Consider the following 27,995-nt stretch of genomic DNA (forward strand, 5'->3'; position numbering starts at 1 on the left):
AAAGAGTTAGAGAGAGAAGGAGGCTAGAGAGGTGTTCTTGAGGAGAGATAAAGGTTAGGGCTTGAGAGATCTTGAAGGAGAGGAGGAGGAGTGCCGGCCAATTTGGCCGGCACCACAGAGAGCTCGGGAAGCGGCACAACATAGCACGGGATCTTCAAGCAGCTGCTGTTCGGAGCTTCAAGCAGCACGAGATGCGAGCTGCAGCTTTGTTCATCTGCACGGGACGCGGCTGCAGCTGGAGACAGCATGGAGTGAGCACGGGACGGCTGTTGCAAGCTTGGGACGACCATGGATGTCAAAGAACAGCTCGGGACAACAAGAAACTCGGCCGGAAGCAGCTCGGTTCGCTCGGGATGAGCACGGGACGCCTAAGCACGGCTCGGGATAGCTTGATTTGGCCGGATTTGTGCTTTGGCCGGACCTCATCAACCTTGGCCGGACTTTTCTAGGGTTTTCCGGCCACTTCCTTGGCCGGAAACCTTAGGGCTTTTATTCCCCATGTTGTTGGCTAGCTACCCATGTGGTTTGATTTGATTTTGGGTTAGAAATTTCTAGAGAGAGAAAGCTAGGGTTAGCTTTAATGGAGGTTGTGTTCTAAATGGAGAAGATGATGGTGATCGCTATGGGGAACCCAGAAAATTGCTAAGGGGAGATCGGCTGCAACTAAAAACTCATATTTTCCGACGATCATAGCCTCGAACCACATCGAAAAAGGGGGATTCTCTCACCATTTCCTTTCCATTTCTTATCCAATCACCATGTTTAGCTAACTTTAGTTTGTCGATTATATGAGATGAAATGTGATGAATTCGTGATTATGTTTAATATGATTTGATGTTTTGATTATAAATTGATGTTCATTTATTTCGATTATCGTTTTGATCGTATTTTCATGTGTCTTGTCAAGCACTTCGCATAGTTAATAGACGAAACGAAGTATTCGATATCGATCGTAGTCTAAGTCATAATTTCATGTGTCTTGTCATGCACTTCACATAGTTAGGCGACTAGACGACACTTTCGATGACTCGGGATTAACCGATTTAGACGTTTGTTTGACTAAGTTGATCTCCGGATATACATAGTACTTAGAGACATCTACTTTAAGAGTCGAATATCGATTGTACCTCGACACATCAAATCGGACTACACATAGTCGTAGGTTTATCATTATCGGATTCTCGGTTCGACACCTCTCTCACTTATTTGTTGTCCGAATCGAGTCAAACTGTCTCCCGACTCTTGTTCCTTCGACTATTCTCTCGAATCTCTCTCACCCCTTTACATTAGATTATTTAGTATAGTTTTACTTGTTTTATTTCTCATTGCTTAATCAATCAAACCCCCCCCATTCAACTTTGTTCTTTTCCTTAGTCTAAGTTAGCTTTTAATATCTAGACCGAGGGATAAAACCCTTCGATATCCAAACTACCTTCCTATCCTTGGATCGATCCCGGCTTTGCCGGATTAGTACTTGATACCTCCGCTTGGGTGTGCAACCTTTTCGGGTGCATCATACAAACACCACGAAAATTGGCAGATATAATGTTTATTATATCAGCAACTAACCCTCCAAAATTCAGCTCAATCCGAGTCCTAGAATTACCCGAACCGATCTAGCCCCAAAACCCTTATTTCGGGCCTTTTTGCTATCTTTTGCCCAAATTCTATTTAGGCCTGTGAGATATGTTTATGGGACATTCCCAATGTTATATCAGACTCCCACTAGTCATATCATCTGATTAAATACCCATTCGACGATCGTAGTTGGTTTCTAGCTAAACACTACGACCCCTAAATCAATCGGACTTGATGATCTTCTTCATCAATTGTCCTAGCCGACATATTGCTCGCATTGCCATCTTGGTCGAAGGACATCTCCTTCAACTCCTTCAGTATCTACTTTGGTTTTTCATTTGAAATTAGGGTTTATAATAAGTTTCTCTATAGGTTGTTGTTTGATTCAATTTCTTATCAGTTCAGAAGAATACGAAGACTCACCTTTCTATGGAGAAACTTGGAACTCGGTAATGATCCCTTTTCTAGTGTTTTTTTCAGTTTGATCAATAATAAATGACGGGTCTTTGTTTTTGTGTAAGATTAAGTCTGGGATATTGATTTTATAGGTTTGTCTCTGAGTGGAGATTTTTTTTACTTGATTTTGTTTTACTTTTTCGTTAGAGTTGAATTCCTGTGATTATTTGAAACTTAGTTCATGATTTTAGTATGTTTGATTTTCATTGATTGTTTGTTAGTTAATTATCTTATACAAGAAGATTGATATGCTTTAAATATGTGTCCATGTTATTATGTTGGTTAAGCTTCTTCTTCTTTATGGAAGGGGTCATCATTCGATAAAAGAAACGAATAAAAATCTTCTTCTTCTTCGAATCAAAGAAAACAACCTTTCGATGGAGATATTTTAAACTCGGTAATGGTCTCCTCAGTGTTTTCTATGATTTTTTTTTTATAAGTTTCAGTCCTGAATATGGCTTGATTTTGTAAGTTTGATTTTAATCGATTGATTTGTTTAACCGTGTGACGTGGGAAGAATGACATGCTCTTCTAACTTATCATTTCTCTTAGAATACTCTCGTGGTTTTCGAAGGTGTATAAGATTCCCCTTCATCAGTTGTTAGAAAATGTTTACTCGACAAGAGTTCAAAGTCTATTCGGCCTGAGTGGGTCTCAATTAGTGCTTCCACTTCTAATGAGGTACTCATAGTTTCAAATTTAAGATTTATGTGATTATAGAGTTCAATTGATTGATCAATATGTTGTCACTTATCAAAATTACTAGATTTTGGTTAAAAATTGTAATCTTTCTGTCTTCCCTACATTGTTTGTGTTTTCTAGGAGGTGTAAGAAAATGAGTTTGATGGTATTTTGAAGATATTGAAAAAAGCAAATTCAGTAATGCCTCATATAGTTCTACCAAGTACATTGTCGGCTTTATCTTTCGACCTTCTTTGACATGGTTTACTACCGGGTTATGATTATTAATATGCTCTTTTTACATGACATAAACTGGGTTGTCTTTTCATGGATCTTATCTTCTTTCTGCTTTTATTTCTTGAAACACCAGCAAAGGACTTTGACAATTGGGTCAAATATGCAATTTCCGCACATAGAGGGTAAGTTATCCCATCGTCATGCAGATTTCACATAACTATTTCGAATATCGACTCATGAAACAAATAATCTTGGGACAACCGTATTTTAAGAATTATAAATTTTCAATTTATTTACTTTTCGATATTTTTTTATATATATATATATACATGGAAACTGATGTCTACGTGAGTTTGTAAATATGGTGTTCAGTGTTGGTCGAGAGTTTGAGACACCTTTGGTCACTCTTCTCTAGAAAATCATATATAGTTGTAGTTTTTGATACGACATAGTCTCTACTGAAATTGAATCACCTTCTCAAGATTACCTCTCGTCTTGGCTATTATAAAAATATTATCAAATATTTGAGGATCCCGCGGAGAAGTTCTAGAAAACTCTAATCAAATAATGAAATGATTCAAATCCTAGAATACGATCACAATCCAAAGTAGCCACTTTAACATTCCTGAGATGAAAATTTCTTCTCAAATTAGGACGCTCTTCACATTGATCCGAGATGCATAGACTTTGAATCTATTCTGATTTATTCCTCTTAGATTTTGGAACTGCCTTAAATACTTCATCGCATTCCTCATAGTTTTGGATACAAGTAGACATGCCATTAAAATGAAGGTAAATGGTAGTAACAACTTTAATTGCTACATTTAAAGGTTTTAGAATAGCGAAACAAAATAAGAAACGTACAACATTGTGTAGTAGAAAATAACTATTTTATTCCAAGAGCAAGAGCAGAGCCACCTATAGGCAACCCTATCACAAATGCAATATACGAATCCAAGCGAATGCACTAGACCTTCATACATGCTAACTACGTAATAAGTTCCACCGTGTCGAAGGCACAGGCTATGCCTAGTCTATATAATAAAACAGAAGAGAAAACGATGATTGGGACAAACATCCTTTTTTAATAAAAGATATTGTCTAGAAGCCCTTCTCAAAATTTGAAATATAGTCCTCAGAAATAAAATAATCAAATTGGAGAAAAAAATAACTAATTTAAGAAAAAAAGGAAACAAAAGATATTTCAAGGGTTAAAAAAAGAAATTAAAATCTCTCTCAATAAAATAATAACTAATTTAAGAAAGGGAAACAAAAGAAAATAATATCAAAAAGTTGGGTATCCAGAATATAGCAACATTAAACATGGAAAGTCGGGCGAAATTATAAAATTTCGTCACATTTTTGTTCGTGCCCAAGGTACGGGATATACTCTAGTTTTTTTTTAATGAACTACTCTAGTTATTAAATAATACTTCACTTAACAATGCCTATTTAATAAGACCGCGGCTTTGGGAAATAAAGAAAAATCTCCGGGATATAAAGAATTAGTCGAAAAACATCGATTTAGAGAGCATCTTTTTCTTTTATTATAAACATTGACTTGATCAAATATTGTCCTCTAATTTTCATTTTCTCTATCCCTTTCCCTCTCTCTCTTTCTCTTCTCGTTCTCTTACTTACTATCTCTCTCTCCCACTGTCTCACATTATCTCTCTCTCGTTGTCTCTTTCTTTCACTAACTATCTTTCTGTCATTGTTGCTCTCGCACCAAAAATCATCTAACATCTTATTACAACTTATATCATAATATATAAACATAAGCTAATTGATATGTTCTCCCCTGCCACCATTGGTATATCTTCTTTCATGACTTCTTAAAGGGGTCGGGTGTGTCTGCCGGCCGCCTTACCACAGAGAAGTGCATTTCTTGGGATTGGGTATTCGTCTCTGATCGATTCTACTGGCGAATAAACACGTAAATAGAACTATTGGCCGAGGTATTGACGAGCCCAAAACTCAGATCTCACATTCCACATCCCTACATTATCTAGAGCCACATAGGCTGCAGTCCAGGAGTTAGGATATACCTGCACCACCAATAGTTGCTTATCTAGTTAATCATTTAGCCCTCTAATTATGTATTTGTGGAGCAAAAATCACTAAACAAAATCAGTTCAACAATCATAGTTACTAAGTAGTACTTGAACGGTGCAACGTGAAATGGCGTCTCTCAGATTATATTGGTTTTTACTTGTGGATTTCCATTGTCCTTGTGAAGAGGGAAATACCTCTTGAATAATAATAGCTTGAACACAGAGAGAGAAGACAAGAAAGAGAGAGAGATATGTGAGAAGATTTTTCTGTGTGTTTTATTCATTGATTTACACAAGTAATTATAGGTTTACAAGGGATTTACATATAGAAGTACTTTAGGAATAATGGGAAACTTCCCTATTCATGAATATTGGGAAACTTGGGAATCTTCCCTATTCATGAATATTACAGTAATTAACAACTTTACATAATAGCAAAACTGACTAGGGTAAGTTCTTGCTTTCGGTCGGTGCTCTTGGTCGGTCGGTCGTGCATGCTTTGCATGCTCGGTCGGTGCTATATTCTAACACTCCCCCTCAAGTTGGAGCCGGAAGGGACGTGAGGCCCAACTTGCCAATAATTGTCTTGAATGCATCAGCTTCTAGTGGTTTGGTAAAGATATCCGCTAGTTGTTCAGAAGTTGGTGTGAAACGAGGAGCGATGAAATTTGCTTTGATCTTTTCCCGAACGAAGTGACAATCAATCTCAATATGCTTTGTTCGTTCATGGAAGACTGGGTTATCGGCGATATGGAGAGCAGCTTTGTTATCACAGTGAACAATCATGGGTGAAGAATGTGTGATGCCAAGATCTTTGAGAAGGTAGAAGGTACTTCAGCCATTGAAGCTCACTAGTGAGATGTGCTAGCGCACGATACTCTGCTTCAGCAGAAGATTTAGCAATCGTTGGTTATTTCTTGGATTTCCAAGAGAGAAGGTTAGAACCCAACATAGTGAAGTAACCCGTGGTAGAACGACGACTGGAGGGGCATCCAGCCCAGTCAGAGTCACAGTATCCAGTGATGTGTAGAGAACTGGAAGAAGAGAGAAGAAGGCCATGGCCAATGGATCCTTTGAGATAACGAAGGACCCGATGAGCAGCATCAAGGTGAGTAGTGTTGGGTTTTTGTAGAAATTGACTAAGATTATTGATCGCATAACAAATATCAGGACGTGTTACGGTGAGATAGAGAAGACGACCAATCAGCCGTCTGTAAACGGTGGGATCCGAAAGAGGATCACCATCGGAAGGACTGAGGCGAAGTTTCTGTTCCATTGAGAAAGGGGAAGGACGACATGCCGAAAGACCAGAGTCTTTAATGATGTCAAGGGCATATTTGCGTTGGCAAAGGAATATGCCTTTGGAGGATCGGGAGACCTCGATCCCTAAAAAATATTTAAGAGGACCCAAATCCTTGAGAGAGAAAGTGGTGTGGAGAAAGGATTTAAGTTTGGAAATGGCGGATTCATCATTTCCAGTGATGACAATATCATCTACGTAAACTAGAACGTATAGATGTACGGAAGATGTGCAGAGAGAAAATAATGAATAGTCAGAGAGGGATTGAGTGAAACCCTTTTTGATAAGGACGGATGAAAATTTTGAGAACCATTGACGAGATGCCTGTTTAAGGCCATAGAGAGATTTCTGAAGGCGACAGACTTTGGACTCCCCCTGTTTGGAGAAACCGGGAGGTAATTTCATGAAGACCTCTTCATCGAGGTCGCCTTGGAGAAAGGCATTATTTACACCTAGTTGGTGGAGAGACCAACCTTTAATAGACACGATTGATAGAAGAACGCGTACAGTAACTAATCTTGCGACGGGGGCAAAGGTGTCATGAAAATCGAGACCCTCGATTTGTGTGTATCCTTTTGTTACAAGACGGGATTTGTAGCATTAAATGGAACCATCGGCTTTGAATTTGATTTTGTAGACCCATTTACATCCGATGACCCTTTTTCCAGAAGGGAGGTCTGTAATGGTCCATGTGTTATTTGATTCTAAAGAGGCAATTTCTTTAGACATTGCCTCACGCCAATGAGGTGAAATGACGGCTTGAGAAAAAAAAGTGGGTTCAACGGTTGTGATTACCGAATTGAGAAAGACTTGATGAGAACCCGAGAATTGTTCAAAATTTAGATATTGAGTAATAGGGTAGACCACATTAGAATCCAGGTAAGAGTGACAAATGTAGTCATTGAGATGAGTGGGTGGTCGGCGGTTGCGGGATGGCCGTGAAGGATGAATTGGGTGTTTAGACAACATCAGAAATTTATCTTCGTAAAAAAGAACATCACGAGAGGTGATTATTTTACTAGAATTCAAGTCGAAAACGCTATATCCTTTTTAATTGTGGGGATTGCTGAAGAAAATACCCGGAGATGCTCGGGAATCTAACTTTGTTTTTATCAAAGGACGTCTAGTAAAGCATAGACATCCAAAGACCCGAAGATGGTCAAATTTGGGAGGAGAACCCAAGAGTTTTTCATGAGGAGAAATGCCTTGTAATGTTGGTGTTGGCAATTTGTTGATGAGATATACTGCCGTTAGAACACATTCACCCCAAAAGGAAATTGGAAGATGGGCTTGAAGACGTAAGGAGCGTGCTACTTCCAGAATGTGTCGATGTTTTCTTTCGACGATGCCATTCTGTTGAGGAGTATGAGGGCAACTAGTTTGATGAATAATGCCCTTCTTACGGAACCATGATTGAAGTTCATGATTCATAAATTCCATACCATTATCAGATCGGATTGATTGAATTTTTGGAATAGGAATCGTTCCTTGTCCGGATTGTAAATTGAAGATGGAAGAATCAAATTGAGTTGATATATAATTAGAAAAATTCTTGAGAAATTGAGTAGTGTCGGATTTATGTGACATTAAAAAATCCAAGTGCAACGAGTAAAATCGTCCACTAAAGTTAAGAAATAACGACAACCAGAGTTTGAGGGGACGGAGAAAGGTCCCCATAAATCCGCATGAATTAATTCAAAGGGACGAGAAGAAGTAGAATTGCTGAACGGAAAAGATAAACGTGTAAATTTGGACAAGGGACAAATTTCGCACGGATTTTTATTGAATGAAACTAACTTCATACATTGAGTTCTTGATATTAAAGACTTAAAAATAGAAGAAGAAGGATGTCTGAGGCGCCAATGCCAAATATGGGAGACATCTTTATTATATAGACTATTACTAGAAATTGAAAAGGAACAAATCCTAATATCCGTGCGGAGAAAGTATAGTCCTTCATGGAGATCACCAAGTCCAATCCTCGTTTTCGTCACTGGGTCCTGAAAGACACATGTAAGACGTTTTTGGGAATTAAATTTGAATTGAAGAGAATTGGTGAGTTGGGAGACAGAAATTGGTGAGTTGGGAGACAGAAATTAAATTGATTTTAAATTCCGGAACATGTAAGACGTTTTTGAGAATTAAATTTGAATTGAAAACAATCGTTCCAATGTGACGTACTTGAATACGTTTACCGTCCGGTAAACGGACAAAACATTGAGGTGGAGCATCAACATAATGTGAGAAACGAGATAAAGAACTACATATATGTTTGGCGGCACCGGAATCAATAACCCAACGAGAAGAGAGGAATTGAATACTTGTAAAGTTAATACCTGCGTCGGTAGATCCTTGAGTAGGATTGGAAGTGCCGTTAGAATGGCGTTGGTGATCAAGAAGTGAAAGAAGACCTTGATATTTCTCTTGAGTTAATGAGGTGGCTAGAGGTGCTCCCGTTGGAGGATCAACCGTCTCGGTTGCGGTGGCGTCAATTGGACCGATCGTGGTGAGCGATTTGGCCGAACACCCGAAATGGAATGGTTTGGATAACCGTTTAATTGATAACATGTAGCCCGGACGTGGCCATGTTGTTGACAATAGTCACAAAAGGGACGAGCTCGTTTAGGACGTTGAGCGTTTGGTTTCTCCATTCGAAAATTTCGTTGATCATTGTTGTATGTTGCAAGGGTGGCGGCTTCCGGTGGATTGGCAGTAGCGACCATGATATTTTGTTGGATTTCTTCTTGTTTGACAAGAGAATGAATCTTTAGGATTGAAGGAAAAGGATCCATTAACAAAATTTGACTTCGAATTGCCGAAAAACGGTCATGAAGCCCTTGAAGAAATTCCATAGCACGTTCTTGATTAGTACGATCAAGTAACTGTAGATGGTGAGAAGTCTACGGGTCGGAAGTCAGAAGGTCGGTAGCTGAAACGTCTTCTGGAATTCCAAACGTCGAGTTCCTGATTGATGGGCACCAGCAACGTGTGAAAGAAACCTGCAAAAGAAGGTGAACAGACACAAACAAACCCGTGAAGGCTTGGGGGGACACCGGGATGGTGCCTGCCAAGGGCCCTCCGACGGTCAAGTCAGCAAAGTGTTACAATGAATAATAAACGAAATGCCTGAGGATGTAACCGTTGATGTGTAATCGGAGACTGGCTAGGCTCGTAGAATGACCGGAGTTCGAATCTACGGGAGTGAAAGGATCAGGAGTATGAGAGTAGACGTTACCAGTAGCGTCGAGCAAGAAGAAGGATGTGATCTCCTCGAAGACGTCTGGAAGCGTCGAGCAGGAAGCGTCGAGTCGGAAGCGTCGAGCAGGAAGCGTCGAGCAGGAAGCGTCGAGCCGGAAGCGTCGAGCAGGAAGCGTCGAGCAAGGATAAGCTTTAACACCTTTGAGGCGTCTAGTAGTGTCTATGACCAGAATCAGGTGAACTTGTATGCTAAACGTCTCAAGGATAATCGAAGAACAGAGGGCGAGTGGAGAAGAAGAAGTTGTATGAGTTGCTTTGCTCTGTCTTCGATGATCTGAGAAATGAAAGTGCTCCTCTTTATATAGGCTTGAGGAGTGATCCGTTGGGAGGAGTAAAGGCTGACCGTTACGGAGTAAATGCATGTCAAGATACCTGGGATATGGTGACGTGTACGCTGGCTGTACATGCACAACGGTTGTGCATGATCTCTGGCAACTACTCTGATTGTGCATGTGCATGGTCTCACATTTATGTGAGACGTTACCATGTTATGCATGTCAATAATGGGGGAATATTCGTTGCTGGGGTTACGTTGACCAAGTCAGATATCTTTGTCATTATGGATATATTTGACATGTGGAGTATCTCTTCATTAAATAATCTCTTACACGTGGTGCGTGGAGATATGGACGTGTCGAGCGCCAGACGTGTGGAGATTCGGGCGTGTGGAGTTTTGTGCACGTGAGAACTCTTTGCACGTGATTGGGCCTTGACACGAGTTTTAGGGTCTAGTTGACGAGTACCCATTAAGAGACTTCTGGGCTGGGCCCAAACAAGGACAAGCGAGCCGGGTTGGGCTTGACGTCCCGATGGACATTTTATCGTCGAGGGCCCAGGTGTAGTTTTTGGTCAACACAGTTTGTCCCCCACTCTCTAAGTAAATGGTCTATTTCCTTGGAGAGTAGATGAGAAGGAAGGAACGAGGGCGGTCCCGTTGGTTAGATGATTTTTGTGTCAGGCGTGTGAACCAGATAACAACGTTGCAGCCCTGCTTGGGAGGAGAAGTCCGGGAGACCTTCCCCGTCGTCGGGCAGGTTTCGAGATGTCCCTCGCGTTATCGCACCACGTCGAAGGTTTGTCTGAATCGAGGCGTTTCGAGGGTCTTCCTAACGCGGCCTGGGCGGCATGGAGCAAGGTCCCCATGCCGCTTGGGCAGCGTGGATCAAGCTCCCCACGCTGCTTGGGCAGCGTGGAGCAAGGTCCCCACGCTGCCTGGGCAGCGTGGAGCAAGATCTCCACGCTGCCTGGGCAGCATGGAGCCTCCCACGCTGCCTGGGCAGCGTGGAGCTTCCCACGCTGCCTGGGCAGCATGGAGCCTCCCACGCTGCCTGGGCAGCGTGGAGCTTCCCACGCTGCCTGGGCAGCGGGGAGCTCTTGCTTCACGCTGCTGGGCAGCGCGGAGGCTTCCCCCGCTGCCGAGGCAGCGCGGAGGCTTCCCACGCTGCCGGGGCAGCACGGAGGGTCCACTATTGTCGAAGTACGACGCCGGGAGTTCTTTTTTCGGGGAGACCGAATTTGGTGACTTGGCGGAGTAGTGCCATGTGGACGCCCAGGTGGCGTTTATGTCATGGATCATCAGGATCTTGCCATGTGGCGATGTGACCCATGAGTCGATGTGGCCCTTTGATCAGGGGTTGGGAGTCCTATAAAAGGGATCCTTAGGCCTTTGAAGTTCATTGTTGTGAAAACTTTTTTAGAGCTCTGGATTTCTAGAGGCGGTTTTCTCCTGTTCTTCGCGTTCTTCGTGATCTTCATACCAATTCTCAACAAGTAAGTCATTTTTTCATTTTTTGAAATTTCGATCCTTCGATCTGTTTCCGTCGTATGGAACTTGCTATTTTTCGTTTGTCTTACCGATCAGCATGTTCTTCCATATTAGTGCTTGTATGAAACTTCCCGTATGCATGTGAACTTGTAGTAGGCGTATGCATCCACTCGTAGTAGTTACACGGAAACTTGTAGCTGTTGTGTAAACTAGGAGTAGTTGTAAATGTGCATGCAAACTGGTAGTAGTTGTAGTACAAGTAAACTTGTAATTCGTATTGGCGCACGAGTGAACCGGTGAAGCATGTAGGAGTGCACGTAAATTAGTAGCACGTGTGGGAGTACATGTAAAGCTTTATGATATGCGTGGTTGTACGCGTAAACTTGTGAGGTGGAGGTGTGTACACGTACTCATGAGAAGGATGCGTGCAAAATCTTTGACGTGTATCTATTCACAAGAGAAAAAATTACTCAATCCTGTAAGTAGTGCGGAAAATACCTCAATTTAACGTGACTCGTCTATATGCGTTCTTGATTCGTAAGTGTCTTTATTTTGTACATGCCTCCATTTTGCACGCGATCTTCAGTTAGTCTGTCTTGTACCCGTGTGAGGCATTCCTGAGTGTGTTTTCCCTTTGATACGTAGGATGGCCAGGACTTTCCCATACAACCGTGAACAAAGTAGTGCTGAGCTTTCTCCGCATTTAGGTGGAGGGCCTCATGTTGACTCGTCTTCTGATGACGAGATCGATGTGGAACAACAACTCTCGGTGCTGACTGAGGAGTGCGTAGAAAACCTCAGGATGAGCTATCAAATTCCAGCAGGTCTAAAGATGAGAGCGCCTGAACTTGGTGAAACTGTAGTCGAGTCGCGTCGGCCTGGATATTATGCCTTTTATGAGAACTTTCTGGAAGCGGGCATACGATTCCCCATTTCTTGTCTGGTGAGGGATGTGTTGATTAGGTTTGGGATAGCCCCCACTCAACTCATGCCGAACGCGTGGAGGTTGTTGATGGCCTTGGAGAAGCTTGGGGAGAATCTGAATGATCCTCTAACCGCGCAAGATGTAACTGCCCATTATTTCATGAAAGCAAACGATCATGGATCAAGGCAGTACCAACTCAAAGTCCGTCCAAAGATGGCAAAGATTATAGTTGGTTTGCCACGTTCTGAAAAGAATTGGCAGCGCCGGTTCTTCTTTGTTAAGAGGGACGGCGTGTTTACCCCGCGCGAGAGCGGGAATGTCTCGTTCAAATGGAGAAGTGCTCGTGAGTGTCGTCCATATTGTCGATTACGCTTTCACATGCATTGTTCTTATGCGTTTGGTTTTCACATGTTTTGTTTCGCATGTCTTGTTTCACATGTTTTGTTTCACATGTTTTGTTTCACATGTTTTGCTCCACGTGTTTTGTTTCACGTGTTTTGTTTCACGTGTTTTGTTCCACGTGTTTTGTTTCACATGTTTTGTTCCACGTGTTTTGCTTCACGTGTTTTGCTTCACATGTTTGGTTTCACATGTTTTGCTCCACGTGTTTTGTTTCACGTGTTTTGTTCCACGTGTTTTGTTTCACGTGTTTTGTTTCACGTGTTTTGTTTCACCCACGTGTTTTGTTTCACGTGTTTTGTTCCACGTGTTTTGCTTCACATGTTTTGCTTCACGTGTTTTGCTTCACGTGTTTTGCTTCACATGTTTGGTTTCACATGTTTTGCTCCACGTGTTTTGTTCCACGTGTTTTGTTCCACGTGTTTTGTTCCACGTGTTTTGCTTCACATGTTTGGTTTCACATGTTTTGCTCCACGTGTTTTGTTTCACGTGTTTTGCTCCACGTGTTTTGTTTCACGTGTTTTGTTCCACGTGTTTTGTTTCACGTGTTTTGTTTCACATGTTTTACTCTGACATCTGCTCTGTGTAATGTAGAATTAGCAGACGGGAATTTGTACGGATTTTCTCGTGACGATCAGATAGTCAGGCTCCAGAAATTCTGGGAGGAGCCCGCATTGAGGAGGAGTTGGAAAAGGTTGGTTTTCGGAGAGACTGAGTCTGCAGCTCCTAGACGTGCACAGGGTACGTGTTCTGCTTTTTGCGTTCATCAGCTTTCTCCATGCGTTTTACTTTTACCTGTTTCCTCCGTGTGTGTAGATGTTTTCTTCAGCTGTTTCCTTTGTTTCTTACAGGTGGAAACATGGCTCCAAGACAGAGTTTTAAGGTACCATCAGCTATGGAGGTGGCCTCCAAGAAGAAAATTCCAACGAAGAAGCCGAGAGTCGAAACGTCTCCCGAGTGTGTGTTCGTTCATCCCCCTACTTCTGGTATTGGGCCCTCTTCCTCGGGAGTTAATACGCATGAGGCAGACTCTGGAGCGATGCATGTGGATTTTTCCTCCTCGATGTCGGTGTTCGAAGACCCATCCTCCCTTCGACGTGTTTCTAGCTCCTTAACTTCTGAGAGTGATAAAGCTTATCTTAAGAAGATAGGTGTTCAGAAGGCGTTGGAGCAGACTGCGCTTTGTGGTTACCAGGTTTGTAGTTCAAAAAGTGTTAGAACAGACGTCTGTTACATCATCGGCTTCCCGACTTGTATGTGTTAACGTCCATATTCTTTGTTGTAGGCGATGATGAGTGCGAACTACGCCCAGGAACATATTAGTTCTTTGAACGCGCAGATCGAAGCGGAGAGTAGTCGCCACGCAGAGTCGGAGAGATCCATGCAAGGGCGCTATGAGGAGTTAGAGGCCAAGTACTCCAAGCTGAAGATCTCGCATAAGAAGTGTGCGGGAGTGCTTAAAGAGATGACTTACAATACTGTGGCAGTAGCTCGAGGCGAGATGATGAAGCAGTACGTCGCAAACGAGCATACAGGATGGGACCTCGAAGGAGAGATTGAGCGTTATGAGGCCCTGAAGGATGTTGATTACAGCTTGGATTCTTGCTCTGACTAGAGATGTCTTTCGAGTCGTGGACTCTATTTCCTTCTTTGCTTGTCTGTTTTTGTTTCAGTACTAGTTTGATAAACTTCGTGAATGGGTGTGTTTTTGCCCCATTCTTTTTAAGTATTTCAACTCGAACTTGGTGAGACGTTGATTCTCACTTGTTATGTTATGAATGAAGTATTTTGTTTACGTTTATACTGTGCACACAATGTGTGAACGTTCTTTGTATGAGCAAACGGGTTGCCTTTTATGAGTCATATTGACTTATGTTTTATAGATGTGGAGCATGCCGAATCTGTGCAAGTATTTTGTGCATGTAAAAAGACAAGCAGAAGTAAGAGACTTAGATTTTAAGTGAATAATACCTCAGGAAATTCTTTATTGATACATGTGAAAATTTCGTGCGTTAGTACGAGTACAAGACAATCGGGTTGTCGTATGTAACCCTTTTATAGGAAGGGTAGCAATCGGGTTGCCGAGTACATGTAAAACAGATGAGCAATCGGGTTGCTAAGTACATGTAAAGAAAATGAGCAACCGGGTTGCCACTTTGTCGATGCTTGCGAATGTAGACAGACAAACGGATTGTCTTGTAGTTGAGTTTGTTGTACATTCACACCTGGTTTGTGTTGTCTTTTCATGCGTTTTATTGGTTCTTCATCTGTTGCTTCTTCATATGTCTTTACGTGCAATGTTGCTTCTTCTCATGTCTGTATGTGCATTTTATTGCTTCTTCAACTGTTGCTTCTTCATTCGTCTTTACGTGCATTTTATTGCTTCTTCGTTCATGCTTGTTTTTTCCCACATCTCTTTGTCCTGTGAAAATACATCATGAGTGTGTTCCCCCCAGCCTAAGTGTAGTACTGAACTTTGTGCTGGACTTAGGCTGTGTTAACCTTCGGCAAGAAGTGTCTTCGATTTCCTGTGGGGGAAGAAACAAGTGGTCAATGGCATAGCCATTGACCCTCCGACGCTCAAGTTAGTCAAGTACTAAAAGAGAAGCGAAAGATGGAATATTTGAGTTTAGAGTGCGAAAACTACTTCCCATTTCCTCTCGACATGTTCTTGTGAGCGTGAAACGTGTACTGATGTGAAGATGTTGTTACCTGCACAATTTCCGTTGAGGGGCTATAGTCGGTGGAAATCCCACCGACTCTCCGATGCCTAAGTCAGTACATGTACAAGTAGGAGAGAAAACAAAAAAGTAACAATAGAGTTTAGAAATGATACAATTTGAGATGCACGGCATTCCAACTGTTGTTTATGTCACGTCCATCTTGTGCTTGAATTTTATACGCGCCTTGTCCTACCACTTTAGTGATCTGATATGGGCCTTCCCAAGTAGGTGCAAGTTTTCCAGCGCCGCTTTCTTTGGTGTTCTGGAACACCTTTCGAAGTACCCAATCTCCTACCTTAAACGTTCGAGCTCGTATGTTTCTGTTGTAATGACGTGCTACTTTCTGTTGGTAAGCTGCATTTCTAATGGCTGCCATATCACGAATTTCATCGAGCGTGTCGAGATTGTGATTGAGTTGTTGCCAGTTACTTTCTTCTTCTGTCCATTGGTAACGGGTAGAAGGAAGTCCTGCTTCTGCTGGTACGACGGCTTCTGAGCCATAAGCGAGTGAGAAAGGAGTTTCTCCTGTCGGAGTTCGAACAGTGGTTCTGTACGCCCATAAGACTCCTGGTAGTTCATCTGCCCAGGCGCCTTTGGCTTTCTTCAATCGTTTTTTTATTGTGTTCATGATTGTTTTGTTGGAAGATTCAGCTTGTCCATTTGCTTGGGGGTATCTCGGAGTTGAGAAGTTTAGTTTGATCCCCCATTCTTTGCAAAAATCTTGAAAGTCGAAACTAATGAATTGCGAACCGTTATCGGTCACAATTTCTTTTGGAACGCCAAACCTGCAAATGACATTCTTCCAAATAAAACTTTTTACCTCTCTATCTCGGACTTGGTGGAATGCTTCTGCTTCAATCCATTTGGTGAAGTAGTCCGTCACAGCTAACATGTACACCCGTTGTCCGGGTGCTGTAGGAAGTTTTCCTACTATGTCCATCCCCCATTTCATGAATGGCCAAGGAGATAGTATTGAGTTGAGACGTTCTGGGGGGAGATGAGATGTGGGTGCGAAGCGCTGACAACTATCACACTTTTTTACGAAGTCAATGCAATCTGACCTCATAGTTGGCCAATAGTACCCGGCAGTGAGTACTCTAGTTGTTAGACTGCGTCCTCCGGAATGATTCCCACATTCTCCTGCATGTAATTCAGTGAGGACGTACCTGGCTTCTTGTGGGGTGATACACTTGAGATAAGGTCCTGAGTATGACCTCTTGAGTAGTTGTCCATCTAGGATGGTGTATCGGGCAGCTTTAGCACGAATCTTTCTCGCTTCTCCTTTGTCTTCTGGTAACTCGTCATTTTCCAAGTATCGAATCAAGGGATCCATCCAGCTATCGATTTGATCCGTAGCGGCTACCTCTGAAGTAGGATTTTTCCACACTGCTGGCCACTCAAGCAAAACTAGAGGAATATTTTGAGTTACCTTTGTTTGAATTGAAGAACCGAGGTTAGCGAGCGCATCAGCGTGTCCATTCTCTAGACGAGGTATCTGTGTTATGTTCATTTCTTTGAAGGAAGTTTGTAACTCTTTTACGTGAGCAAGGTATGCAGTCATTTTGGCGTCACGTGCTTGATAAGTTCCCTGTAATTGGTTGACAATGAGTTGGGAGTCTGACTTAACATCTACTCTCTGGATTCCCATTTCTTTTGCAAGTGTAAGTCCAGCTATAAGTGCCTCGTACTCAGCTTCATTGTTTGTTCCTTTGAACGCACAACGGATAGCTCGTTGTATTAGATCTCCTTCGGGAGAAGTCAGAGCTATCCCCAACCCTACACCGTTCATGTTGCTTGAACCATCTACTGATAGGTTCCACTTCTGCTCGCTTTTGTCGGTTAAGCACAACAATTCTTTTTCTGCATGCACCGATATGTTAGGTGAAAAATCAACAATGAAATCAGCTAGTACCTGTGACTTGATAGCGTTCCTTGGTTGGTATGAGATGTCGTACTCACTCAACTCTACTGCCCATTTGGTAAGGCGTCCAGAGAGTTCTGGTTTATGGAGAATGTTCTTCAGCGGGAATTCTGTAACCACTACCATAGAGTGACATTGGAAGTAAGGTCTGAGTTTACGAGCAGCGTGGACCAGTGCAAGTGCAAGCTTCTCCAACTGGCTATAACGCGTCTCTGCGTCTAGAAGTGACTTGCTCACATAGTAAACTGGAAGTTGTTTTTTATCTTCCTCTCGTACTAGCACGGCGCTTGCTGCCGTTTCTGCAACAGCCAAGTAAACATAAAGTTTTTCACCTTCTTTGGGTTTTGAGAGTAGAGGTGGAGAGGTCAGGTACGCTTTGAGTTGTTGAAGTGCGTCTTCGCATGCTGGCGTCCACTCAAAGTTTTTTGACTTGCGTAGGGTGGCGAAGAAAAGGTAGCACTTTTCAGAAGATTTTGATATGAAGCGACTAAGTGCGGCGACTCTCCCTGCTAACTTCTGTACGTCTTTTATGCAAGTGGGAGATGGAATGTTCATGACTGCTTGTATCTGTTCTGGATTGGCTTCGATTCCTCTTTGTGTCACCATGTAACCTAAGAATTTTCCAGAGGAAACACCAAATGAACATTTAGCAGGGTTTAGTTTCATGTTATACCTTTTAAGGACGTCGAAGGCCTGGCGGAGATGATCCAAATGTTGTTCAGCCTCCAAAGACTTGACTAACATGTCGTCAATATATACTTCCATGGTATCACCTAGCATTTCGGCAAACATTCTGTTGACGAGTCTTTGATAAGTGGCTCCTGCATTCTTTAACCCGAAGGGCATCACCTTATAACAGAAGATACCTCGTTCCGTCACAAAAGCCGTCTTCTCTTGATCTTCAGGATGCATCAAGATTTGGTTGTATCCGGAGAAGGCGTCCATAAAACTCAAAAGTTCATGGCCAGAGGTAGCGTCGACCAGCATGTCAATATGTGGCAATGGAAAAGAATCTTTCGGACATGCTTTGTTGAGGTCGGTGAAATCGATGCAGACTCTCCACTTACCATTTTTCTTTCTTACCACTACTACATTAGCGAGCCAGTCAGGATAGTTGACTTCGCGTACTGATCCGATATCGATCAATTTCTGAACTTCTTTATTGATAACTCTATTTCTCTCTGGAGCAAACTTCCTCCTTTTTTGCTTGACAGGAGAAAAACTTGGGTCGACCTGCAATTTGTGAACTATGATTTGAGGATCAATACCTGTCATGTCACCGTGTGACCATGCGAAGCAGTCATGGTGAAGCGTGAGGAATTCTACTAGCTTTTCTCTGAGCGTAGGATTTAGTCTTGAACCGATCTGTATTTTATGATCCGGTAGCTCTGGGTGAATCTGTACTTCATCCAACTCCTCCATAGTTGGCTTGTCTGGGTCACTATGGAGTAGTTGTTCTGTCTGTAATTGCTATAAAGGAGCTTTAGGCGTCTTCAAGGTGTTTTTGTAGCAGTTTCGAGACGTGCTCTGTTCGCCTTTGACTTCACGCACCCCCCACGGAGTAGGGAACCTTATAACTTGGTGGAAGGTTGATGGGACTGCCCTCATGTTGTGGATCCAAGGACGTCCAAGTATGATGTTGTAGGCAGAGGGACTGTCGAGTACTACGAAGGTTGTACTCATGTTGATTCCACCTGCAAAAACAGGTAAAGAAATTTCGCCGAGCGTGTACTTTTGCTCGCCGCTGAAACCGATGAGAATGGTGGGTCGGCGACATATACTCGTTTCTTCCAATCCCATTCCTCGGAATGCATGTAAAAACAACACGTTAGTAGATGAACCATTATCGACAAGTATTCTTTTAACAAGAACATTAGAAATAGTAAGTGAGATAACGAGAGCGTCATGATGAGGGTTGACGAGCCCTGATGCTTCATTGTCTGGGAAGCTGAGAACTTGGTCTGTGAAGACAGGTGAAGACGTTTTAGATGAGTGAGCGTCTGGGTTGACCGCTACACGTGCACTTCTTTTGGCGGCTGAATGACTGACTCCGCTTACTTCTGATCCTCCTGTGAAAACCAAACATGTTTTTGTTGGAGTTGGTTCCTCTGGTTCCTTTGGATGAACATCTCTTTGGGCTATAGTATGTTTCCCTTTATCTGTCAATAGGTCAGTGAGGTGACCTCTCTTCAAAAGTTCAGCTACTTCTAGTCGAAGGGCTATGCAATCAGTGGTCATGTGCCCGTGGTCAGCGTGGAACTTACACCACTTGGTATTGTCTCTCTTATCACTAGGAGTTTTTGTCTTGGCGGGCCATCTTACTACATTGCCCATTCCTTTCATTACAGCGACTACTTCGACAGGTTCAATGTTGAGATTGTATTCTGGAATTTTGGAGCGAACAGGCGCTTGATTCTTATCACTTGGACGTCCAGAGGGGGTGTTGGATGGTTTCCTGTTCTCTCGGGACAAGGGTCCTCTGGATGTTGGATATGGTTCTGCATGTCGACGATCGGTCCTTCTGTCGGACTGTCTAGAGCGTCGATCACTGCTTCTTCCTTCATACGAGTATGACCTGTTTCGGTGAGCTTCGTCTTCTTCCCAACGAATTTCTACCCACGCCCTTGCTAACACGTCTTCCATTGTAGTGCAGTTGAACTTTGTGAGTTCTTTGTAAAGCTCTCCATCTGGTAGAAGACCCTTTCTGAAGGCGTCTACAGCAGTTTCTTGGTTACAATAAGGGATAGATACTTTCTCCCTGTTAAATCTTCCCACGTAGTCACGTAGTGGTTCTCCTCTTCTTTGGTGGACTCGGTACAAGTCACCAGAAAGTTTTTCCAACTTTTTGCTGCTGGCGAATTGTTCGACAAAGGTGTCTGTCAACTGGGCAAATGATGCAATCGAGTTATTTGGGGGGTTTGTGTACCACTGTAATGCTGGTCCGATGAGACTAGACCCAAAACTTTTGCACATGCATGCCTCACGCAGGTCTCTTGGAATAGCTGCTGTGAACATCCTCTGCTTGTAAGAGGCAATGTGGTCATCTGGGTCAGACGTACCATCATACATCTTCATGTTTGGGAAAGAAAACTTCTTTGGCATCTCCACCAACGCGATAGCATCGACAAAGGGCGAGTCAGCGTAACTGTGAGGAAGACTCTTTTTGAAAGGAGTGGGCATTCCTGGAATACGTGTAATCAATACTTCCATCTCTGCCAATTTCTTTGCCATTGCCTGTTCTAGAGGAGTACCTGTAAACGCAAACGGAAGCGAATCAGAAGATACATTAGCTTGAGTTGATCCGTTTGTCATAGGATACATAGTAGGTAAAGTATATGGGAGAGAAGAGTAAAAGGGTGTAGTAGTTGGAAGAGTTTGATGCGTGTGCTGGGTGACACGCAATGGTGTGACAGGAGTAGCGGTAGGGACTGGAGTCGATCCTCCAGCCGTTACAGGAACTTCTTGACTCGAGGGGCCTGCTCCTTCTGTACTTGTAGGAACTGGTCTGGCATTTCTTGAGGTATGAATTCTGGAACCTCCTGGAGTCATCATAGAAAGTTCGGTAATCTTTTCCTGGAGTAATTGGTTCTCTGCTCTAACCAACAGGTTCTCTTCTTCCAACGCTTTGAAGCGTTCAGAGTTCTCTCGTACTTGAGCGGTAAGTGCCGCAAGTTGAGCAGAAACGTCAAGAGGAGCAGATGTCATGTTCTCTTCCATTTGGCTGATTGTCTTCGTTGTTAGTTGCTGAGGCCCCACGGTGGGCGCCAAACTGTAGACGGTGAGAAGTCTACGGGTCGGAAGTCAGAAGGTCGGTAGCTGAAACGTCTTCTGGAATTCCAAACGTCGAGTTCCTGATTGATGGGCACCAGCAACGTGTGAAAGAAACCTGCAAAAGAAGGTGAACAGACACAAACAAACCCGTGAAGGCTTGGGGGGACACCAGGATGGTGCCTGCCAAGGGCCCTCCGACGGTCAAGTCAGCAAAGTGTTACAATGAATAATAAATGAAATGCCTGAGGATGTAACCGTTGATGTGTAATCGGAGAGTGGCTAGGCTCGTAGAATGACCGGAGTTCGAATCTACGGGAGTGAAAGGATCAGGAGTATGAGAGTAGACGTTACCAGTAGCGTCGAGCAAGAAGAAGGATGTGATCTCCTCGAAGACGTCTGGAAGCGTCGAGCAGGAAGCGTCGAGTCGGAAGCGTCGAGCAGGAAGCGTCGAGCAGGAAGCGTCAAGCCAGAAGCGTCGAGCAGGAAGCGTCGAGCAAGGATAAGCTTTAACACCTTTGAGGCGTCTAATAGTGTCTGTGACCAGAACCAGGTGAACTTGTATGCTAAACGTCTCGAGGATAATCGAAGAACAGAGGGCGAGTGGAGAAGAAGAAGTTGTATGAGTTGCTTTGCTCTGTCTTCGATGATCTGAGAAATAAAAGTGCTCCTCTTTATATAGGCTTGAGGAGTGATCCGTTGGGAGGAGTAAAGGCTGACCGTTACGGAGTAAATGCATGTCAAGATACCTGGGATATGGTGACGTGTACGCTGGCTGTACATGCACAACGGTTGTGCATGATCTCTGGCAACTACTCTGATTGTGCATGTGCATGGTCTCACATTTATGTGAGACGTTACCATGTTATGCATGTCAATAATGGGGGAATATTCGTTGCTGGGGTTACGTTGACCAAGTCAGATATCTTTGTCATTATGGATATATTTGACATGTGGAGTATCTCTTCATTAAATAATCTCTTACACGTGGTACGTGGAGATATAGACGTGTCGAGCGCCAGACGTGTGGAGATTCGGGCGTGTGGAGTTTTGTGCACGTGGGAACTCTTTGCACGTGATTGGGCCTTGACACGAGTTTTAGGGTCTAGTTGACGAGTACCCATTAAGAGACTTCTGGGCTGGGCCCAAACAAGGACAAGCGAGCCGGGTTGGGCTTGACGTCCCGATGGACATTTTATCGTCGAGGGCCCAGGTGTAGTTTTTGGTCAACACAGTAACGATTTCCCTTGACCACAAATACATGGATCGATTACCATAAGAGATTGTTGATGTGGCGTGAAAATGCCACATTTAGGTCACTTAACTTTGATGAGATAGTTCTTTTCAAGTTTTATTTCTAATAATTTATGTGTTTTTATTGCTAGGTAGTTTATTTGTGGTTTGGCGTGTAATCCGGAATAAAGAGAGCGAATTATCACATTTTCATCTTATGCGGCAAAATAGAAGAAAAGAGCACCAGGGGTATTTTGGTCATTTTGGTCAAAATCAGAAGTCAAACAACAAGTGAAGTCAATGACGAGTCCGACGGTGAAAACGGAAGTTGATTCGGAGTTCGGACGGGGAAGTTATGAAAGAAAGAAGCCAAGGTCTTTTCTTGAAGGCACTTCCCTTGGTTTTAATGTAGAGACAAGATGGAGGCACCTCTTGATTTCTAAATCAAGCCCAAAGCCCACATAAACCAAAGAAGAAGAAAAGAGTTGAAAATATATGGGCACCCTCTTTATGGTTCAAAGTCAAGTTTGAGTCAAAGTCTTGACCTAGGGTTTTAATAGTAAAGGGTTACTATTCATCATCTTCTTCACTAAGAAGCAAGATAGAGGTGTGGCTAGGGTTTGGTGTTCTTCACCAAAAACAACAAAAGTTTGAGCTAGAGAAGGGTTTGATAGCAAAAGAGTGAAGGAGAGAAGGAGGGTGTCGGCCAACTTGGCCGGCACCACACAAAGTCGCGGTACAAGAGAGCTCGGGACTAACCCACACCAGCTCGGACGCATGGAACAGCAGCAGCGTCGACAGCAAGCTCCGATCCGCACAACAGCAGCTCGGAACGTGTGCTGCTCGGGATTTCATCGAGGATGCAGCTGCAAGGCACGGGCTTGCACGGACAGGAGCAGCTGTACACGGGACCTTCACTGCTGTACACGGGAGTTGCTCGGACAGTTCGGACCTTTCATGGGATGAGCGGCTGCAGCTCGGAACAGCTTGCCGTGGTCGGATTTGGTCGGATTTCTTGATTTTTGGCCGAAACCTAGCTTTCTTTCGTCGGATTTTTCATGGTGTTCCGGCAACTTTCTCGATCCGAAACCTTAGGGCTTTTATTCCCCATCATCTTGGCTTGCTTCCCATGTGGTTTGATTTGATTTTGGTGGAAAATCTCTGGAGGGAGAAAGCTTGGTGAAGCTTTAATGGAGTTTGTGTTCTAAATGGAGAAGATGATGGTGGTCTCTATGGGGAGATCTGATTTTTGCTCGGGGACACCCAAATTGCACTATTAAAGGGAAATCCAGAATTTTGCTACGGGGAGATCGACTACACTTAGAGACTCACTTTTCTCGACGAACCTAGCCTCGAGCCACATCGGAAAAAGGGGGATTTCTCATCATTCTCTTTCCATTTATTTTTCATTAACCATTTTTAGCTAAATCAAGTGTGTCGATTATATGGGATGAAATGTGATGAATTTGTGATTATGTTTAATATGACTTGATGTTTTGATTATGAATTGATGTTTATTTGATTCGATTATCGTTTTGATCATATTTTCATGTGTCTTGTCAAACACTTCGCATAGTTAATAGACAAAACGAAACATTCGATGACTCGGGATTAACCGATTTTGACGTTTGTTTGACTAAGTATGATCTCCGGCTATAAGTAGTACTTAGAGACATCTACTTTAGGAGTCGAATATTGATTGTACATCGATACATTAAATCGGACCATACATAGTTGTAGATTTATCATTATGGATTCCCAGACTTCGATACATCAACTTTCGTATTCGGATACTCTTGAAGCATGATTTGAGTATGATGATTGACTTACTATTTGTTTACATTTGAGTTTAATTGACTTCGTCTAGTTTTATGAACTAGAAGCCTTGGTCTTAATCGTCTATTGACACAAAGTTTGATAATGCGTACTTAGTTTGATAATCGACACTTACTAACCTTTGATTGATTATACTTAGTTTGACGTATTATACTTATTAGTGTCATACTTGTTCATTTTCAATTCATTAGATAGTGTGTATAAGTTTGATAGTCGATCCTTAGTGACGTTTGATCGGTTATGCTTAGTTAGACACATGATGCTTAGGATTGTCAATGTGGGTGAAGTTAATTACATTTTCATGCGAATAGATATTTAGTATTTGTCATTATCGATCTTGTGGATCGAAGTATCCGTCTCACTCAACTTTTGCCCGAATCGATTCGTACCCGTCTCGACTCTTGTTCCTTCGACTCTTCTCTCGAATCTCTCTCGACCGTTTAGATTGATCGTTTAGTTTAGTTTTACTCGTTTCTTATCTTATTACTTATTCAATCTAAAACCCTCATTTATCTTTGTTTCCTTTCCTATTTAGTCTAAGTTAGCATTTGATACCTAGACCGGGGGATAAGACCCTTCGACATCCAAGCTACCTTCCTATCCTTGGATCGATCCTGGCTTTGCCGGATTACTACTTGATACCTCCGCTTGGGTGTGCAATCTTTTCGGGTGCATCAAGTTTTTGGCGCCGCTGCCGGGGATAGGTTTGGTAGTTTGGATATAGGTTGTTTGTTTTGTTCATTAGTTTAGGGTTATTTGCTTACTTAGGCGTTTTTGTTTTCTTTTATTTTCTTAGTTTCTTACTTTTTCTTGTTTTTTTTAGGTACATGTTCTTCGAAAAGAGCTAAAAACAGACATTGGAGTGGAGGAAAAGAAAGGAATCAAGAAGGGTAGAAAAGTGAGAAGCGGAACAAAGCAAGAGGCTTTCGCTAGTATCGTATTATATTCTCTCTTTCTTACTTGTGTGTGATTAGTTGGAAAAGTGTTAGTTTCCATTCATAGCTTGTGTGTTATCATCATTGAACATAGTTGCATAGTATCGTCTCATTGGTACAAATGGCACATTATTGTAATGATTGGCCTTACGATGAGGATGGTGACTACATCAGTGATCCCCATGCCATTAATACTAGTCGACCACCTAGAAGTCTCCAAGACAATAGACATGCATATAAGCACGACCCGACTAGTAATGGGAATATGCGATTTGAACCTGACCGACCTCGGATGACCATGGGTGAATACCGATAGATGTATAGAGACGGTCAGACTAGAGATGGATATGGTCTTAGGGATTATGAGCATGAGGGTAACCAATCCCGTAGGAGTCTTCGAGACTATCAACAAACATTTGGGTTGACCACACCTTCATGTATGAATTTGTCATTTGATGATGCCCGTAGTTCTATTACCAGTGATCGACATGTCGAAGTCTTCGTGACTATCGACAAGCATATATGAATGGCTCATTTAGTGATGAAAATACCCGACTCGATGATTCCACTCAAAGAGTCGAACCTATGTATCTACACGAAGGTAGTGAAGAAAGGACCATGGAGACCATTAACCCGGTTTGTGCTATTTGTGGGAGCTTAAGCCATTTGACCGAGTATTGTCCCATGCCCCGTGTTCCGCGAGAGTTTTCATCTAGTTATACTCATATGCCTTATTACGAGGAGATTTCTCAAGATAGTCTCCAAGCATTTTTAGAGTTCCAGACTAGATTTAATCGAGATGTAACTGAGATCACGGAATGGATGCTCAAAATTGTTGATAGAATTGAGTCGGAGCTTATCGTCGACGAGGAAGGGGTTTTCCCACCCCAAACTCAATAGGAGACTAGGAATGATGGTGAGAGCCACCTAACCCTAGTCTTAATTTAAATGTCGAAGATGCTCCTGGTAGACCCTTTGAGCATGAATTGATCGATGACCCTTTTTGCTCGCTACCTGGACCATTATCGCCTCATAATGATAGGATTACACTAGACTTCGATGTTCAAAATGATGGCTATATGAGCAAGTTTGGGAATGACACTATTCTGAACTTTCCGAGTTTTGACACTTGTAAGGAGTCAGTCTTAGATGCCATGTTATAAAGACCTGATATTATAACTGACTGCGAGGCTCTTGATGCCTTTGAGGATATTGATGACGTAGTAGTTAGAGACATGTTGGATAGTTTTTCAGACCATTTACCTAAGGAAATCATGGACCTTAACTTGGTCCCCGAGCCTACTGCATTATCCTTAGAGCCTCGTCTGACCTTCCATACAATCTCAGACTCGATTGTTGATCCCTTTTGGGACATTTCAGACGTCTTCCCGAAGACATATATAGACATAGTGGATGTTTTATCCACTAAGCTTGCAGATGATTTTATGCCTTCGACTGACCTCTTGACCCTACACTTGTATGTTGATCCTTTTGATGACTTCTTAGTCTTCACTCCTTGTATTTATGCCTACTTAGTGGATTGTGCACCCACTAAGTTTGGGGATGGCTTCTTTTCGTTTGTCGTCTCACGTGCACTTCTTTACTTTGATATTATTGTGAGACGATTAGCACCTGTATATATCTTTCTTTGGGTTGATCCCCAAATCTTTCGTCTTTTGCTTTATGATCGTTGAGCCGATTAAGATGGGCTTTGATGTTTGCGGGTATCATCTCTGGAAACCCTCCACGAGACAAAACTCGTGTTCTCGTGCATACGAGAGACTCAAAGGCTAGTTGCATAGCTTGATGCAATCGAGTGATCCCGCGTGAGTGGTCATTTTTATATGGTCATGCTTATGCTTCATTCTTATTCTATTATTGATGTGTTAGGAGCGTTTCTCAATTTGTATACCTTTGGGACGTGGTTCGTTCCAAGTTTGGGGATGGCGTTGGGCTCATCATCAACTTGGAACTCGAATACAAAAGTCTTGGTAGTATTATCTTTTATCTCCTTCGGCTATGGTAATATCCTTCCACTCTTCTCTTTAACTTATTGTACCTCTTATATTTTAGTGAACATATGCTTAGAACATTGAGGACAATGTTAGTTTTAAGTTTGGGGATGGGGATACGACCTTTTGGTCGCATGACATCATGACCTTAGATTTCGAAAGGCAAGAGGGTTCAACAAATTGACCAAATTTGAAAATTTTTGGGTAGATTTGGTATGACTCTAGTGTTATTTTTAAGTATGTTGATACATGTGGTTCTTTCTTGATAAATCTTATGCATGCTCTTAGTCTTTTCATGAATGTTAAGTCCTTTGGTGTTGGTGTCTTATCATGTGAGTAGCATCTTAAGGAAGAAGGAACACTTCTAAGTGACCTAAAATAGTCATTAGTGGAGACTTCAACCCATGTGAGATATCTGAGCCTTTCTATTGCTTTAGAGTGTACTCTTCCGCGCTAACTCTGAGTAGAATGAAGAGCTACTCAACTTCGCAACTTTCAAAAGAGCTTAGACGATCTCATGAGCTCAACTTCCTTAGCCACTAGGAGTGACATCAGGATAGCGAATAAACCTTACTCTTGTAGTCCATGAAACCCGATAATAGTGTCAACTTTAGGGAAACGGATACTCCGCCATCCATTCATCATACTACTCCCGATAATGAAGGCATGAAAAGTAAAGAAGAAAGAATGTGAAAGCAAAGTGTGAAAGTAAAGGTGATTTGTTGAGAATACTAGTTTGTACTTTTGTGTTTGGTGTTTGGTTATGTGTGTAAAAAAGAAAAAAGAGAAAAGAGAAAGAAAAAAAGAAAAAAAAAAAAAAAGAAAAAAAAAGAAAAATAAAAAAAGAAAGAAAGTTGTTTTTGTGTAAAAGTTCATGTGAACTTTTGAGTGTATGTAAGTATATGGAATAAATA

At 42.4% G+C, this 27,995-nt stretch overlaps 2 long non-coding RNA genes across 2 annotated transcripts in view; one reads left to right on the top strand and one right to left on the bottom strand.

The window, feature by feature from the left end:
* Window positions 1-31: 31 nt before the first annotated feature.
* Window positions 32-27,995, bottom strand: part of LOC147538752 (uncharacterized) — a 78,884-nt gene continuing 50,920 nt past the window's right edge. Inside the window, exons 2-3 of the long non-coding RNA XR_015224891.1 lie at window positions 24,524-26,981; window positions 32-1,228 (exon numbers count right to left, since the gene is read on the bottom strand). This is a non-coding gene — a long non-coding RNA (uncharacterized LOC147538752). The remainder of the gene's footprint in view (window positions 1,229-24,523; window positions 26,982-27,995) is intronic.
* Window positions 432-27,918, top strand: LOC147538753 (uncharacterized). Its single transcript, XR_015224892.1, has 3 exons — window positions 432-1,184; window positions 22,346-23,429; window positions 24,903-27,918. It is a non-coding gene; the product is annotated as an uncharacterized LOC147538753 (long non-coding RNA).

This window comes from Eschscholzia californica, unplaced genomic scaffold (genome assembly GCF_041429995.1).
Source record: "Eschscholzia californica isolate CP2 unplaced genomic scaffold, dmEscCali1.0.p SCAF_5, whole genome shotgun sequence".
NCBI lineage: Eukaryota > Viridiplantae > Streptophyta > Magnoliopsida > Ranunculales > Papaveraceae > Eschscholzia > Eschscholzia californica.